We start from the raw sequence: 15,640 nt of genomic DNA on the forward strand, positions 1-15,640 counted from the left end.
AACGGCCCCCAGGGGCCCAAAACCGGCCCCCACCCGTGCGGCGCACCGGGGGATTGCCCGGGGCCCGCTATGGCCAGTCCGGCCCTGCAAATCAGCCACTTACATCAAAAGTGCAGCAGCAGTGTTTCCCACCTGCCCCAGCCCCCCCCCCTTCCAGGAGCTGGTCCGACGTAATTGCAAGTGCTGATTTGCGTTCCCAGTCCGGGTCCTGCCCTGGAGAGATCATGAAGTGCTCTGATTTCTATTGTGTTGTTTGGGGTGCATGGTTAAAAGGGTGTCCTGTGTGGGGTGCCTTCTATGGAAGTTGTTGGTGAATTGTTGGGTTATTATAATTATATAATTACATGACAAGCTTTTTCTACTCATTATAGCTACTTCCAGGATCCCGGTTTTACTTGTTCTTTGATGTTCAGTTTTATTTATTCTCTAAAACATTTTATGTGATTAGCTATTGATCCCTAAATTTCTGCTACTGAAGGTTGAGTCACTTTTTGAGCATTACATTTTATCATGTGGTGCTCTCAAGAGCAGTTCCACCTGGTTACAATGAATTTACCCTCACATTTTCTTTTATTGCTCTCTCCCATCTATTTTGCCTTACTTATCCTTGTTTTAACTTGACAGATCCATGTGTCATCAGTAAATAAAAAAGTATAAATTCGTTGTACTTATTCTTAATTGTTTATTCGCTATAATGATTTTCTCTGGTCTCATGATCAACTTTAGCTTATACTATACCGCGACCTTCTAAGGTGCATCTGAAAGCCATCTCGTGTGTCGAGCTGTCACTGGACTGTGGCGAGACTTTCGGCCTACTTTTCAGGTTGTTGATGGAGTGCCCCGAGATGTACGGGAGACATCTGTCTGAAGCTCACCGCTTCAAAGGCACGAATGCACTTCTCAGACACAAAAACAAAACTCTGATGTATCCCAAAGAAAATGTTCTGAGGGCATGTCTTGGAATGGGATCACCTTTCACATTGTAGCATCATGTAAGAGCCTAGACAAAATAATTTCACAGCTAGAGTGGCAGGTAAGTGGGTTATCCAGACAGCTTAGTATCGATTTTCACAATATGTAACAACTTGCTGATTTTGAAAGTGCCACATGTATAGAAGCACTGGAGCTAAACCACAATGAGACAAAAAAAAACCTGAGGGAACATGAGGATTTCAGAATTTGACAACCACAAACTTGGAATGTGAACAACAAATGTAATTGGGTAGAGTGTAATGACCAACATTTTATTTTATAACAGCTGTGTTGTGATATTTTAACAAAATGTGACTATAAAAATAATTTCTGTTGAGTTCCTGGTCAAGCACACCGTAGAGAGCCAGGCAACATACTGGCAAATCTCTGCCTCCGGTACTATTGATCAAGCTTGTATAGGTCGTAATAGCCTGGGTAGCACAGCTTCAATTTGATGCTAATATTTTATGAACATGTCTTCACGGATACATCTGTGAGTTCAGCATGTTAAGCTCAATATGGACAGTGAATGGGTTAAAATAAATATATCACCTCCAAGCAGTTCGAGACCCAGGAACGCATTGTCAAGCAGCTTTGTAAACTATTGAGTCCATATTCCTATTATTAGTTAATGTACACAATCAGCCCTACAAGGGGGGGGCACCAGTTTCTTGCTAAACCATGTATACAAAATGCTAACCTAACATTTATAGTCATCAACCTTTCAGAGCAGCCCGAAGACTGAATGCATGCTATGTGTCCTTTGACCCTGATCATGCCACAGGAAGTGATTTTTTTGACATGAAATCTGATCCAGTGACATCACAGGAAGGGAGATTCTTTAATCAAATAAAACATTCTGAGAGGTTACCACATTTCCCTTTAGAATCAGCAGAAAATAAAGATAAGTACTGCTGTTGCAGTCCTGTATCACTGGCTTCTTGCCCTTCCTCTTCAGGGTTAAGAAAGCTCTGGAGCAGAGATTCTTCACATCCCATGGTCAGTTGCCCATTACCTGCTATACATAGCTGATTCACCCTCCTCGCCTGTATAATAGCAGTCAGTGGGAGAAGGATCCGACAATTCAACAAAGATGATGTTCTGCATGTTTTACTATTCATGTCCTGCAGGCGCTGAGATTGGAGGATGTGCACGTGAGGCTAGATTATTAACATCTATTGGGAAAGGGCTATAAAATAACCCAATCTATAGAGACAAGAGAGACTTTGGCAAGGGCAGCCACACTAGAGGCTGTTATTTACTCCGTCAGGGCCACTGAGTAAAATACTCCTTCGCCCTGATGGAGTAACCGCACTCTCGATTTAGAGATGTCTGCGCCCCAGCAGACATCGCTTACATTGGAAGGACTAACTTCCAGGGGTTCCCTGTCAAGGCACTGAAAGTGTGTCATGGGGCTCCCTCATACGGCACACTGTCAATATCTTTTTTTTATTTTCAAAAACAAAATCTCAAAGCGGGATTATTGGGGGGGAATAAAAAGCAATGGTTCTCCCATTCCCCCCTCCTCCCACATGTGAATTTTCTCCCAGGATGTGAGGGGGTCATTATTTAGTTTTTTACTTTCACTTACCACCACGTTTTGGATGGTGGTGTGTTAACGTAAAAACGGGCCATTTTTCTGTCCAGTCTAAATGGGGCTTGCGGACAAATGGCCAAAGCTCCTTACTCCGTTAGGCCATAGAACGAGTATGCTGAGGGGATGTACGTTGTTACAACACAGGTTGTAACAACGCATACCTTTACCACGCGGCCGCTACAATGCAAGTCGTTACCACGACTTGCGTTGGAGGGCGCGGATTTAGGATTTTTATAATTTTATATTCCAACACCAGTCCTCGTGGATACTAGGGAAGGTGTTGGAATATAAATTTATAAAATTCCTTATCCCACAGCGCCCTCCAGCGCAAGCCGTGGTAACGACTTGCGTTGTAACGGCCGCGTGGTAAAGGTACCGCGTTGTAAAAAAATCGTGGTAAACGTTATTTACCATGCTGAGGAGTATGTCAGTCGCTGAGATGGACACTGACATAAGTTCTGCCCTACTCTAAATGAGGTGGATGGAACTTAAGTTTGCCATAGAGGGTACTCCATTGCTGTTGCGGCGGAGTACCCTCTCTGCCAAACTGTAAATCAGTCTCAAATAAATAACCATCTTCTGGTTCTCCCCCAGGTCCATTTTAGGTGACGGAGATGAATTAAATAAGATCTGTTGTGTCTTAGATTAACCTGAAAATCTGAAAAAAATCTATAGTCACACCCTGGAAGGCTTTATCCTTCAAGACAATACCAGGAAATCTTTAGAGGGATCATTCTGGACTGGGCATTTATTCCATTGGGCATTTTCTTGTGGTAAGGGGTTGGTGGATTCACTGGAGACCAGTGTTTGTATACCAGTGCCGCTGGTGGTGTCTCTATCATGTTATCCACTGTTTCTTTCTTCACTCTATAGTATACCCTCCAGTACAGCATGCATCGTCTCACACACGCACTGAGACAGTCCACTGCCAAGGGATACAAGATGGCGCCCACCTATGTAAGAACTAGATGAGTGCAGCTGGATGAAACAATTGCTAGATTAATGCTTTTTATGGACTTTAAGATCATACATAGCACTGTTTATGTTTCTAGCTGCATAAAGCACAACAGTGTGAATTCACTCCTGCCTCTTGCGCTATTTTACAAAGCGACAGTGCTTACCAGTTAAGCAGCAATAATATAATAAATGACAAGAGGTTTGGTTTGAGCTACGTGTGCATGTCTTATTCAGAGACTACGACACAATGCCGGAACCACTAGTAATAAATGCATCTAAAGAAGCTCCTGGGTGTAAACCCTGTCCTCTGAATCAAGACATATATACCAATAATGAGAATCCGTCAGCAGGAGCTAAAGAATAAAACCTCTTGTTGCTTTGGCACATAAATGTCTCCTGATATTGCAGATTTTGCATATTTGCTGATATTTGTGTTCCATGAGCTGGTCAGGTTGAGATCACCAAAGTAGACTTATCCATAACCTTGTAGGGGGTAGCTGTGGTCAAAACTGCTTTTCCCTTTGGATACTTCACACATTTGGTATACTTTTGCAGCTCTTGGATGTGGCATTATTAGTCTTTGTTTCAAAGTGCCCCAGGAGCGGAAACACCTTCTATTAAGAGCTTCCTGCTGGACTAATAAAGGCGCTCCAGCTACTGCAGCATGCAGCTGCTGAGCCCTCGGGCATGTCAAGCATATCCCATCCATTCTCCACACTCTGCCTGCAGTGATATAGGATGCAAGACATCCTCACTCGCCTCTACAGCATTACCCAGTCTTAGAGATAAGGAAATCTTAAGGGTCTTGGGGGGCCTGGCCAAACGTATTTAGGGGGCCCCTGTTCAGATCAGCTTTGAATTTATGATCCAATTTCAGCTCTTTCATGCCATCTTTGGGCAAGTCACTGACACTGTACATGCATACTACTGCATATTCTAAATGTGTTACATTTTATATTCAGGGATTGTTAGGTGTGTTTTCAATATTGTAACATAGCAGCAGCTCATTAATATTATGGCAAATCATCTCTGTAACAATCTCACATTTCTCATATGTGAGGTCCTGTTTTGATCTAAAACAACTTTTTATGGATGTTGCATGAAACATAAACACAACATTTCTATACAAAATGTCTGTAACATGGAATAGACTCTTACGCATCATCCGCGTTAAAAATAAATTAAAGTGAAATGTTATCTAAAACAATCTGTTTAAGAATTATTCAAGGTGATCAGGGCAAGGCTCTCTGCAGAACAGAGCTGGCACTATCAAGCGCCCCCCTGAAAGGCTGGGGCCCTGAGGCAAAGCAAAATTGCCTTTTTTTTAACAGATTTTTTTATAACGCAAACTTGACCCGAAGGTATCAGGTATTAGATCGCTTTACCTGAGCACCAGTTGCGTTACATGAGGACACATTCATTTTTGTTGGGCACGTGGAGATTAAGTGATTTGCCCACAATCACAGGATTTTACGCGTCGTTGCAGAGACTCAAACCCAGATTTCCAGATTTCCAGATTTGAGGTCAACAGCCCTGCCCGTTAGGTCAACTCCTCTCCCCAACTTCTCTGCTTGAGGACTCAACAGTCCGCAGTCCCAGGCTCCCCCACCAGTGCTGCGGTAAGGCTTCAAGAACTGCAACTCTCTTACACTGTCTTCTGCTGTTGTGACCAAGGCTAGGGCTACACAGGACTGTATCCCTGCAGTGTTGTAGGCATCTGCCTCACTCTTTTATTTTTTAATTTGTAAGGATCTGGATGTTAGTATTTGCACCATACTGCAGACAAACTATGATGGCAATGTTGGTCTAATACCATAACTTATTTTTTGTAACCATGGACAGTGTCAATAAGGAATGGATTGTTGACAATTAAGGCCCCATGTACTAAGAAATGCCAGAGTCAATAGGTCTAGTCTATGAGAGTGTCGGAACTGGGGTCACCAGCTCCCCGAGAGTAGCATGGCACGAGCGGGTAGGCATCTGAAAGCTTATGTGCAAAGCGACTATACAGCACCCGCAACCACTGAGACAGAAAACTGGGCACGCAATGAGTGACGCCACTCCAGTGAGTATGTATAAAAATTAAATAACTTTTATATATTGAGCAGAGTCAGGGTAATCAAGAATTCACAGTATTATTACCTTATTAGCTTTCCTTTCAAATACATGTATTTCAACACTTGGCAATAAATACTAGGTGAATAAATATTAAATATAAGATAAATCCTGAATATTAGATAATATCAAGTGTAGATAACCACAGGCCTGACCGTCCTTGCTTCTTGTCAGCACCTGTAAGGAATACATCACAAAAGGCAACTAAATGACATTACATCATGTTAAATCTGTAGGAATATTACCCACTTCTCACCAAGCAAGGGTGAACATTTCCTTAAACCATTTCAGGAAAAATAACCAGGCACTTAGCCAAGAGTAAGCGGCTCATTTGACAAGAACCAACATTTCAGTGGTACATTTCAGTGTTCCAATCAGGAAAGAAATAACGTTCCGCTATACAGCAGTAAACATGTGAATAGGTAACTGTAGGCTTTCAGTAAATGCAGCACTAAGTGGGAGAAAACACTTCATTAAGAATAAACAACCCCTTGTGCAGATATAACCCACTCCTTAATCAGCAATAACCATTTTAGGAATCACTCCTAGGCTAGAGACAGCTTTAATTGACTCTGTGTTAAGCTATGGAAAGAGGCGCATCATGGACAGGCAAGAATGCACTTGCACAGTCAGTAGGCTGAGATAGCCTTGGGTAGCCACACAGGTCACGTACAACTGTATAGTCAGCAAGCTACGATGCATACTAGTAAGTAGTGGGGTACACAAAACAGCAGGCATGCTGCAGTTCAGAAGGAACTTATGTTATATTTCAGGTATGATACAGTAGAGACTGCTTCTATTTGGTAGAGAATAAGCACAGGCAGTACCAAGTGAAGTAAATCAGGTGCGTGTATGGGGAAGAAAGAGGTATTGTAATAAATGCTGGGCAAGAAAAGCACTTAACGAATAAATAAAACAGAATAAACCGTCCTATCAAGATACATTGATACTTTTAATTTGGAACACAATATGTGATAAATAGACGGAAAGAGTAACTTTTCCAAATTGAGAGAAAGAGCCCTGAGAAAGCGGTTTTATACTTTTACGAAACATGTGTTGGCTGTTGTCTTAAATGTCATGAACTTGTACAATGAAATGTTAAAAAAACTATGGTCGCAACTTCAGTGTGGATAAACAGTTGTCGAACTGAACTTAAATGAAAAAGAAAAATGAATTTCATAGTATGAATTTGACATTTTTTAACAATTTCATTACCATTATTCTGATTACCATTATTCTGATTGCATGCGTTAGAAAGTATACATCTTATTTTCTGTTTTTTAATAAAAACACTGGGGGTGGCATCTAGTGTCTCACTGAGGAGCACCAGTTACAACAAGACCACTAGCTCCCTAAACTGCAACTGCAAGTTTAGCTCAGATATAATAGGATGTTCTGACTCCAGTACTTTGGCTATTATACACATTTCCTATCTACGAGATGCCCTGGCTTCTTCACATTCACTCCTGTTCAAGTACTTTCAGCCAGATTCAATAATCTTCATCTAGCTGTTTATCATGCTTTTTTTTTAAAACGTGTTCTTTCTCAGAAAGGAGGGCATTCTCCCAGTTACCTTTCTTTCCCTTGCTATTTTTTTTCCTAATCCTGCCTTCTACGCTTTTTACTCAGATGTCAAATTCTCCATTCTTGAAACCTTTGCCATTTGATTTTCCTCTCTTTTTCCTCTGCTCTCTTATCCTTTCAGTTCTTATCCTCCTTGTCTCTCCCTTTTTCTAACTGATGTTCTAAATATAATCTCCCCTCTCATTCCAATGTGTTCCTTTCTTTTCCCTTTTACTCTTCCCTACCATTTCTCCAAGATCCCCTAAGATTCTTTACTTAATTCCTATCCTGGTTAATGCTCTCTCATTCCTCCCTCCCTTACCCTTGTTCCTCCTTCCTTTCACCCCATTCATTTATTCCATTCCTTCTCTCACTTCTTCCTCTTGTTTCCTCTTCCTTCGACTCTGTTTCCCATCCTCAATGACCAACTGTAGTAGGGTAGACTGTGGCACAACTGAATTCAGGTAGAACGTGCAAATATTCACGGGCGTTAGCGCAAACTTATCCATCCCCCATCTGAGATCTGGGCCCAGACCGGGTCCCGACCGACTCCCGGCCCGGGGCCTAAGCCCTTGCCCCTTAGGCCCCTTTTACTTTCCCAGGTTCAGTAATTCAGGAGGACAGGTCATAAACCGAGGAGTGTCACATCTGTGTGAAACTTGTTTCTAGTAAAGGGAATATCTACATGCTAATTGCAATACTGTTGTTTAATTAGATGGAGGCGTTGATTAAAAACTTTGCTTAGATCGAGTTTGTGGGCTGGGCCTGACAAACGTGTCCACTCTCTCACAGTGGAAGAGCTCAGTGGAAGAACTGACTGCAGAATGCTCAACCAAACAAATCATGTTTTTGCATTTAATCACGCAGCTTTAATTCATTTAGGTTTCCCAGATGTCTAACCGCATTGCACTGTAATTTCAGAGGCTCGTCTCCCCAGCCATCAATGTAATTTTTCTGCTGATGCAGGCGGAAACAAGAAGGAACAACCCCACACATTAAAATACCTATCACCTGTTCGCCGATTAGTATGTAAATCATGTGCACATGAGCGTCATTACACTACAGCAAGGTCAAAAGGAACAGCAAGTTTCAATGTTAGCGTGGCGATGTCAAGTGCAAGTACTGCTGGAAGACGGGATAATTCTATGTAATGGCGAGGCGGCCCTGCCAACATAACCTGCTCCTTTTGCCGAAGCTCCAATCCTTACCTCTAAACAAAGGCAATACCAGCTGGACAAAAAGGTGACCACCCCCTCAACAATAAAGAATCCGTAATGTGATGCAGTTTTATCTGAGAATAGAGAAAACGCTCATTTTGTTGAGGTCACAGACTATCTCCAGCCTGCTGTATATAAGGACTGTAGTCCCGGATCACACCGGCATCCGTCTCCATAGAGCAGCCAACATGGGAAAGGGTAAGAGCACATTTTCCTTAACAATATTTGACGACAAAACCAGCCCGCCTTTAATGTATATGTTGTCAACACGTCGGGTGAAAGCATCCATAAAAGCAGGGCCGGCTTTAGCACTGGGGGCGCCCTGTGCGACAATGTTTGTTGGCGCCCCCCCCCAATGACCACCTCTGCCATGGATTACCTCATTACCACCATTTGACAATGCCCCCCCCAAGTTTCCATAACCACTGTCTCTTAGATTAATTTAGTTTTATAGCGCCTCACATACGATAAGATGTCAGAATACTTTACATCACACATGCATTGCACAGAGACAATCAGCACTGTGCAAATCAGTATACAGGAAAGGTTACATACGACAGAGGCCTACAAGGAGTAGGAGTCACAGGTCATCCTTGCTGGTACTAGGCAGTGTAGTTTAAGCACAAATTCAGAATTTAATTTAATTTAAATGTAACACAATTGTTTATTTAAAAATAGGATTTGATTTCTCCTGAAATTAATCCCTTTTGCAAAATTAGGACAACAAAAGACTGGGCAAAAAAAGATATGGATCTATTATTTTCCTTGCAATTTACATGCAGCAGGCACATTAACCCTCTGCACTGTGAGGATTCAAAACTTCTACTAGACAAAGCTCCAGTCTTTCTCCAGGAAGAACATTAATCGCCGGAGCTGTCATTTTTATTGATGTCTGGAATTTGCTGGGTCAATGTACGGGGCATCAGGTGCTTTTGAAAGATGAACATGGCCCCCTGCATAACAGTTGTTTTCAGTATTTGAAGTGTGCTAGTGATGGTACATTAGGTTCTGAAACCGAGTTACTAACGCAGAGGAGCGTAGTATTTGAATGACCATTTATCACGAGAAGCAAACAAGTTATGAAGTGAAATGTTGAATATGGAGGAGTTAAAATTGTTGGGCGTAGGAGACAAAAACCGTAAAGCCCTGCTTATTGTACGCATTGAATACTAAGGAGTTATTTATCAGTTAATAGAGCTTGATAACTGGTACACAATTCACTCTCTTTAAACCCTCCAATCTGTCACGTTACAATGCCCCGGGCCTGCACAATGCACCCTTCTTACTTAACTCCGACAGAAAGATAGAGCCAGCGCGCAGTATTTGAATAATATGAGCACGCAGCCATGATAATTCAACTTCAAGTTCTGACCGGCCCGCCCCGGTCGCGATAGACAGTGCCACACAGACAATTTAATCAAAAGGGGCCTAAGGGGCAAGGGCCCCGGCCACCACCGTGTATGGATCAGATCAGGCCAGGAGGCAGAGTAGGAGGATTTAAGGATTGCATGCAATTAAAACGTCTGGACGGTATCCGGTCCAGTCGTAAATAGACTCACCTGCGGGCAGCAGTCCAAATAGGGGGCATACGATTAGAGAGCGCCTCGCTCTTTCCCAGTCCCTCCCTGGCCTGTGCGATGTCATGCCTACCTCGCCTCCACGACCTCGGAGTCACGCTGAGTGCACTTTTTATAGCGCGAGCCAAATGCGCATGAGCATCACAGGCAGCAGACCCCACAACTTACTAAAGCCACAGCGCGCAGACGCGGAGGAGGTGACATCTGCGCGCTGCCTGCGTCTACGTCACTCATCATCAAGATCACATGGTGAGGTGTTTTTATTTAACAAATTACGAGTCCGGTATAGTAGGCTGCCTGCTGCTGCCTAAATTAAATTGAAATCGGCCAGCTCATGTCATGTCACGGAGGGTTAATCCAATGTTATGTTTAATTTTACTTTGTACGGTCGGTTTGATATGCCCAAATCGGCCCCCAGCAAGAGAACCGGCCCCCTATCATAAAACCGGCCCCCACCCCACCCAGCCGACCGGGGGATTGCCCGGTGCCCGGAATTGTCAGTCCGGGCCTGCTCCTAGTATGAATAAGCATTTCCTAGATTAGGGCTACACATTTTATAAGCTACAATACATTTCTGTAGGCCAGAAAGAACATTCTCCTTGAGCAGATGTAGAACTTCCTATGAAGCCAGTGTAAAACATTTCATTAGGCCAGAATTACCTATCTCATCAAGTAAGAACAAACATTTCCTTCAATCAGGGTAGCCTTTCTCTGAGCAGAAGTAAACATTTAATAATAGATCAACCATTTCATGACTCAGACCTGCACACTTAATTGGGCCTATGCAGAGCATTCCCTCAAATAAGGCAGTAATAAATAGGCCTATTGTAATATGTGCATTTCCTTAAGGCAATTCCAAAGTTACTACAGCTTTAACTCCTTATGCATTTCATTAGGAGCACAAACAGTGCATTTCTCAGCAATAACATTTCCAAAAACGCAGGAATAAACAGTGCCTCGAATGAGGGTAAACCATTCAATTGGCAGAAGCAACCATTTCCTTAATCAGGAATAAACAGGTCATTAGAACCCAGGCCCCATTAGCAATTTTGCGCAGCAAGCTCCTCAAATCGGCAGGGCCTGTAATAAGGTTTTCCTAGCTCCTGCAGCTTAAAGATAACAGCCCCTTATGTAGGACTAAACATTTAATTTACCCAGAATAACATTCTCCTCAAGCAGGGATCAACCTTCCATTAATTATATCTAAACCCTGTGCCTACGAACCAGCTAGACAATGGCACATGAGCAGGAATTCTCAGGTTGGAACAAAACCTTTCATTAGACAGGCACAATTAACCAATTCCTTGCTCTGCAGTTCTTGACGCAGGCATAAAACATTTCAGTATTCAAGAGTATCCCTGTTGGTAGGTAGAAGTTAGAACACTGGGGCAGGAGTATAAGACATTCCATTAGGTAAGTACCCCATAAAAAGGATCAATATTTCATGAGAGAATAAACGCTGCATTACTCAGTCATAAACATGCATAGGGCTACACTAACTGGCATGCAACTGTACCCCAGGCAGGGGTTAACTTTTATTAGCTGAGGCCCCCACGGTGTCTTTTGGGGGGGCCCTGGCCCAGTTCCAGTACTTGAAGGGGCCAATGGGGCTATTCCCCAGTTCAGGGAGCCTTCTGACACAGCGCCAGGCAGCAAATTCAGGTCCTGGGCACACAGCACCTCGCTGATGCAGCGCTTGAAGTTAATGACAGATGCTGGATGTACAGCGCTTCAAGGTACCTCAAGGGTCCCCAGGCAGCAGCCGAGCTCTCAGGTTCACAACGCTTCGCAGTAACAGCGCTGGTAATGGCTTTCTGGTGTCAGTTGTAGGGGCATCACAGCGCTCTTCAAAGGGGCCTAGCGCCAGGGGTTTCACGGCGCTGGGCTCAGTCAGCTGGTCACGAATGGCAGTGCTTCTCTGGGGGCGACAGCGCTTGAAGGCACAACAGCCGTCTCAGGCAGAGTCAGCGCTCATCAGGGCAAAAGCGCTTCAGGCAGGAATAGCGCCCAGGAGCTTCGTGGCGCTTTAAGAGTATAGCGCTTCAGGGCCCAACAGTCTGCAGGACATAAGCGCTTCTCAAGGAGGCACAGCTCTTCAACAGGTGATCGGAGGGATAGCTCCTGGGACACAGCGCTCTGTCCAGTTTAGCACGCTGAAGTAAATTAGTCAGTTCAGATGATGCAGGTTAGCAATTCAGACAGATATAGCGCTTCAGGGTTCTAGCGCTTCTGCAGGCAGTTACAGTGCTTAAGCCTCAGGCAATTCAGTTAGGCTAGCAGTTCAGGAGGCTAGCGCTACGCAGAGATAGCGCTTAGCATTCACTTCAGTGGAGCACTTTCCTCAGGACAGGTAGTGCAGGGTGCTAGCGCCAGGGAATAAGAGCGCTTAGCCAGCAGACAGTTTATATTAGTTGGAGTCAGATCAGCAGGTTCCACAGGACAGTTCACACAACAGTGGCAATCCAGAAAAAGGGATCCCAGGTGGCGTCAGGGAGCGCAGGGAGTGTTACAGCGCCAATACCTGGTTGATTTCTCAAAAGTCCTGTGGTGATTTGGTTTCTTCTTGGCGCTTTATATTTCTTGCGCCCTTGTAAATTGCAGTCTCTGGGTTCCTTGAAGGGGGGGGGGGATGTTGAAGTTGATGGTTGATATCAAGTCTCCTCAGCCAGTTCCCTTCAAGCAGACCTGGGGTTCCCCTTCCGCCGGGCCAGGTCAGGGGGGCAAATTCAGGATCCCTCAACACTTGATAGGCAGCACCTAGGCTCTGTCTCTACCAGTGTCATAGGTCCCTGTCTAGGCCCCACTGCCTAAAGCTCCTGCGTAGGTTCTCCCCCAGGTCTGTGCTCCCTCAGTCTGACAGGAAAGTTTCCCTCCCTTTCCTTATTTAGTCCCAGTTGACAGTTGCCAGTGGCAGTTGCTGCCACCTCACCTGTTCCAGAAGGTTCCAGGAGGTTCTAGGAGGTTCCACCATTATGGCTATGGACAGGCTGGCAGGCTAGTATGGATACATTGTTTGAGGGTTCTAGCCAGCTCCTGACTACTAGAATGCGCCCACAAAGACCACGCTGCAGTAGCAGGGGTCAGTGGCGGCCATGTTAGGGGAAGTAAGCACCTGCACCTTAACATTAGTTTGACATACACAGGGCTTTCTTCACTACACAAGGCCTATACCCTTTTGTTACAATAGGGGGCACCCTAAATTAAAGGAATAAAAAACGAAAAATTCTGGGGAAAGGGCCAAGTCCTACACGTCTCCCCCCCAGCCAAAAGCCAGGGTAGACCGATCATCACCTTGATGGGCTTCCCTGCTTGGGGCGGAAAAAGGTGGACGCAGGCCCGTTACTTCAATGGCATCCGCCAGTTCTTCACCAATCAAACCACCCCACTGGTGTTCCCTAGTGGGATGCGGCCAGGACTGACCTCTAGACAATCCAGAAGTCTCTGGCCCTTGCTTTCTCTCAGAGTGGGGGGCAGTAGCCCCAGGCCCGTGGTACCTTTGGACCACTCTTCTTCTCAACCTAGAGTCTAAACCCTTAGGTTGAACTGGTGACAGAGGCGAGTCCTCCCTCCCCCTGCACCCCCTCTCAGAGTTCTGCACCCTACCAACTGGAGTGGTACCCCTAAGAGTCACAACCGGGGGGACTCTTATTACAGAGATCCCTCCCGCCAGGTCAGGCAACCCCTGAACCTGGCCACCCAACCCGGGATCTGCACCCTTTGGCTGGTCCGGTGCCAGAGGAGAGTCCTTCCTCCCTCCGCACCCCCTCCCAGGGTTCTGCACCCTCCCAACTGGAGTAGTACCCCTAAGAGTCACAACCTGGGGGACTCTGATTACAGAGATCCCTCCCGCCAGGTCAGGCAACCCCTGAACCTGGCCACCCAACCCGGGATCTGCACCCTGTGGCTGGTCCGGTGTCAGAGGAGAGTCCTTCCTCCCTCCGCACCCCCTCCCAGGGTTCCGCACCCTCCTACCCGGAGAGGTACCCCTGGGAGTCACACCGGTAGGGTCCTTAGTTACCGGTACCCCACCCTCCAGGTCAGGCAACTCCTGAACCTGAAACCCCAGTCCAGGTTCTACACCCTGTGACTGGTCTGAACCCCGAACCTTGGGTACGCTGCCACCATTAGGAGTACCTGGCGCACATAATTCCAAGGCTTTCAGCTCTAACTCTGTTAGCTGAAGCTGGTGCGCCAGCTTCCTTTCATCCATTGCAAGACTCTCACTCTCCCTCTTGTGCTCTAGCATCCTCGACGACGCACACCCCCAAGATACTCTACTCCCGGCCCCCAGAACATCTTCCCGGTTGCACATTGTCAGACACAACAATGTTGAGTAGGCCTGGGTCTTCTGGTGTGCCCGCCTCCCTGGGTGTGACCTGCCCCTCCTGTTCCCCATCCCCTCTCCCATCTGGGTGGGCTCCTACCCATGCCCTCAAAGCGGTACGGAGTTCCTTCTTCCCGGTTCTCCGCCCAACAGGCACCCCCATCCCCTGACAAAACTCCATTATGCCAGGTGGGGACTCAGATAAATCTGGGAAAAGATACCAGGACATGGGTGACAGGAGTAGGTGAAACAGGTCTTGATACACTCTACAGCAGAGGTCTTCAAACTTTTGGATGCCGAGACCCCCTTGTAAAACCTTTTTAGGCGTAAGGACCCCCTTCCGACAAAAGTTTCTAGAAACTGGTACTCCTCATCATTCAACAACTATTGACAACTATAAATGCGCCTGTTAGACCTTATCACATCCATCCATCCATCCATTATTCATCCACCCACACTTTCACACATCCATCCATCCTTCATCCATCCACCCTTTTATCCTTCCATCCATACATCCATCCTCCCTTTCATCCTTCCATACATCCATCCATCCTTTACCATTCCACCCTTCCATCCATCCATCCATCATCCACCCATCATTCATCCATACATCCATCCTTCATCCACCCACTCTTTCATCCATCCATCCACCCATCATTCATCCCCACCTTTTCACACTTACATTCATGCATCATTCATCCATTCAACCTTTTATCCATCCATACATCCTTCCTTCATCCATCCACCCTTTCATCCATCCACCCTTTCATCCATCCATCCATCCATCCTTCATCCATCCACCCTTTCATCCTTACATCCATCTGCCCTTTCATCCATCCATCCACCCTTTCATCCATCCATCCACCCTTTCATCCTTCCATCCATACATCCATCCTCCCTTTCATCCTTCCATACATCCATCCATCCTTTACCCATCCACCCTTCCATCCATCCATCCACCCATCATTCATCCATCCACCCTTTCATCCATCCATCCTTCATCCACCCACCCTTTCATCCATCCATCCACCCATCATTCATCCCCACCTTTTCACACATCCATTCATGCATCATTCACCCATTCAACCTTTTATCATCCATACATCCATCCTTCGTCCATCCACCCTTTCATCCTTCCATCCATCCATACATCCATCCATACATCCATCCTTCATCCACCCACCCTTTCATCCATCCATCCACCCATCATTCATCCCCACCTTTTCACACATCCATTGATGCATCATTCATCCATTCAACCTTTTATCCATCCATACATCCTTCCTTCATCCATCCACCCTTTCATCCATCCATCCTT

The sequence above is a fragment of the Lissotriton helveticus genome, chromosome 6, assembly GCF_964261635.1.
Source record: "Lissotriton helveticus chromosome 6, aLisHel1.1, whole genome shotgun sequence".
NCBI lineage: Eukaryota > Metazoa > Chordata > Amphibia > Caudata > Salamandridae > Lissotriton > Lissotriton helveticus.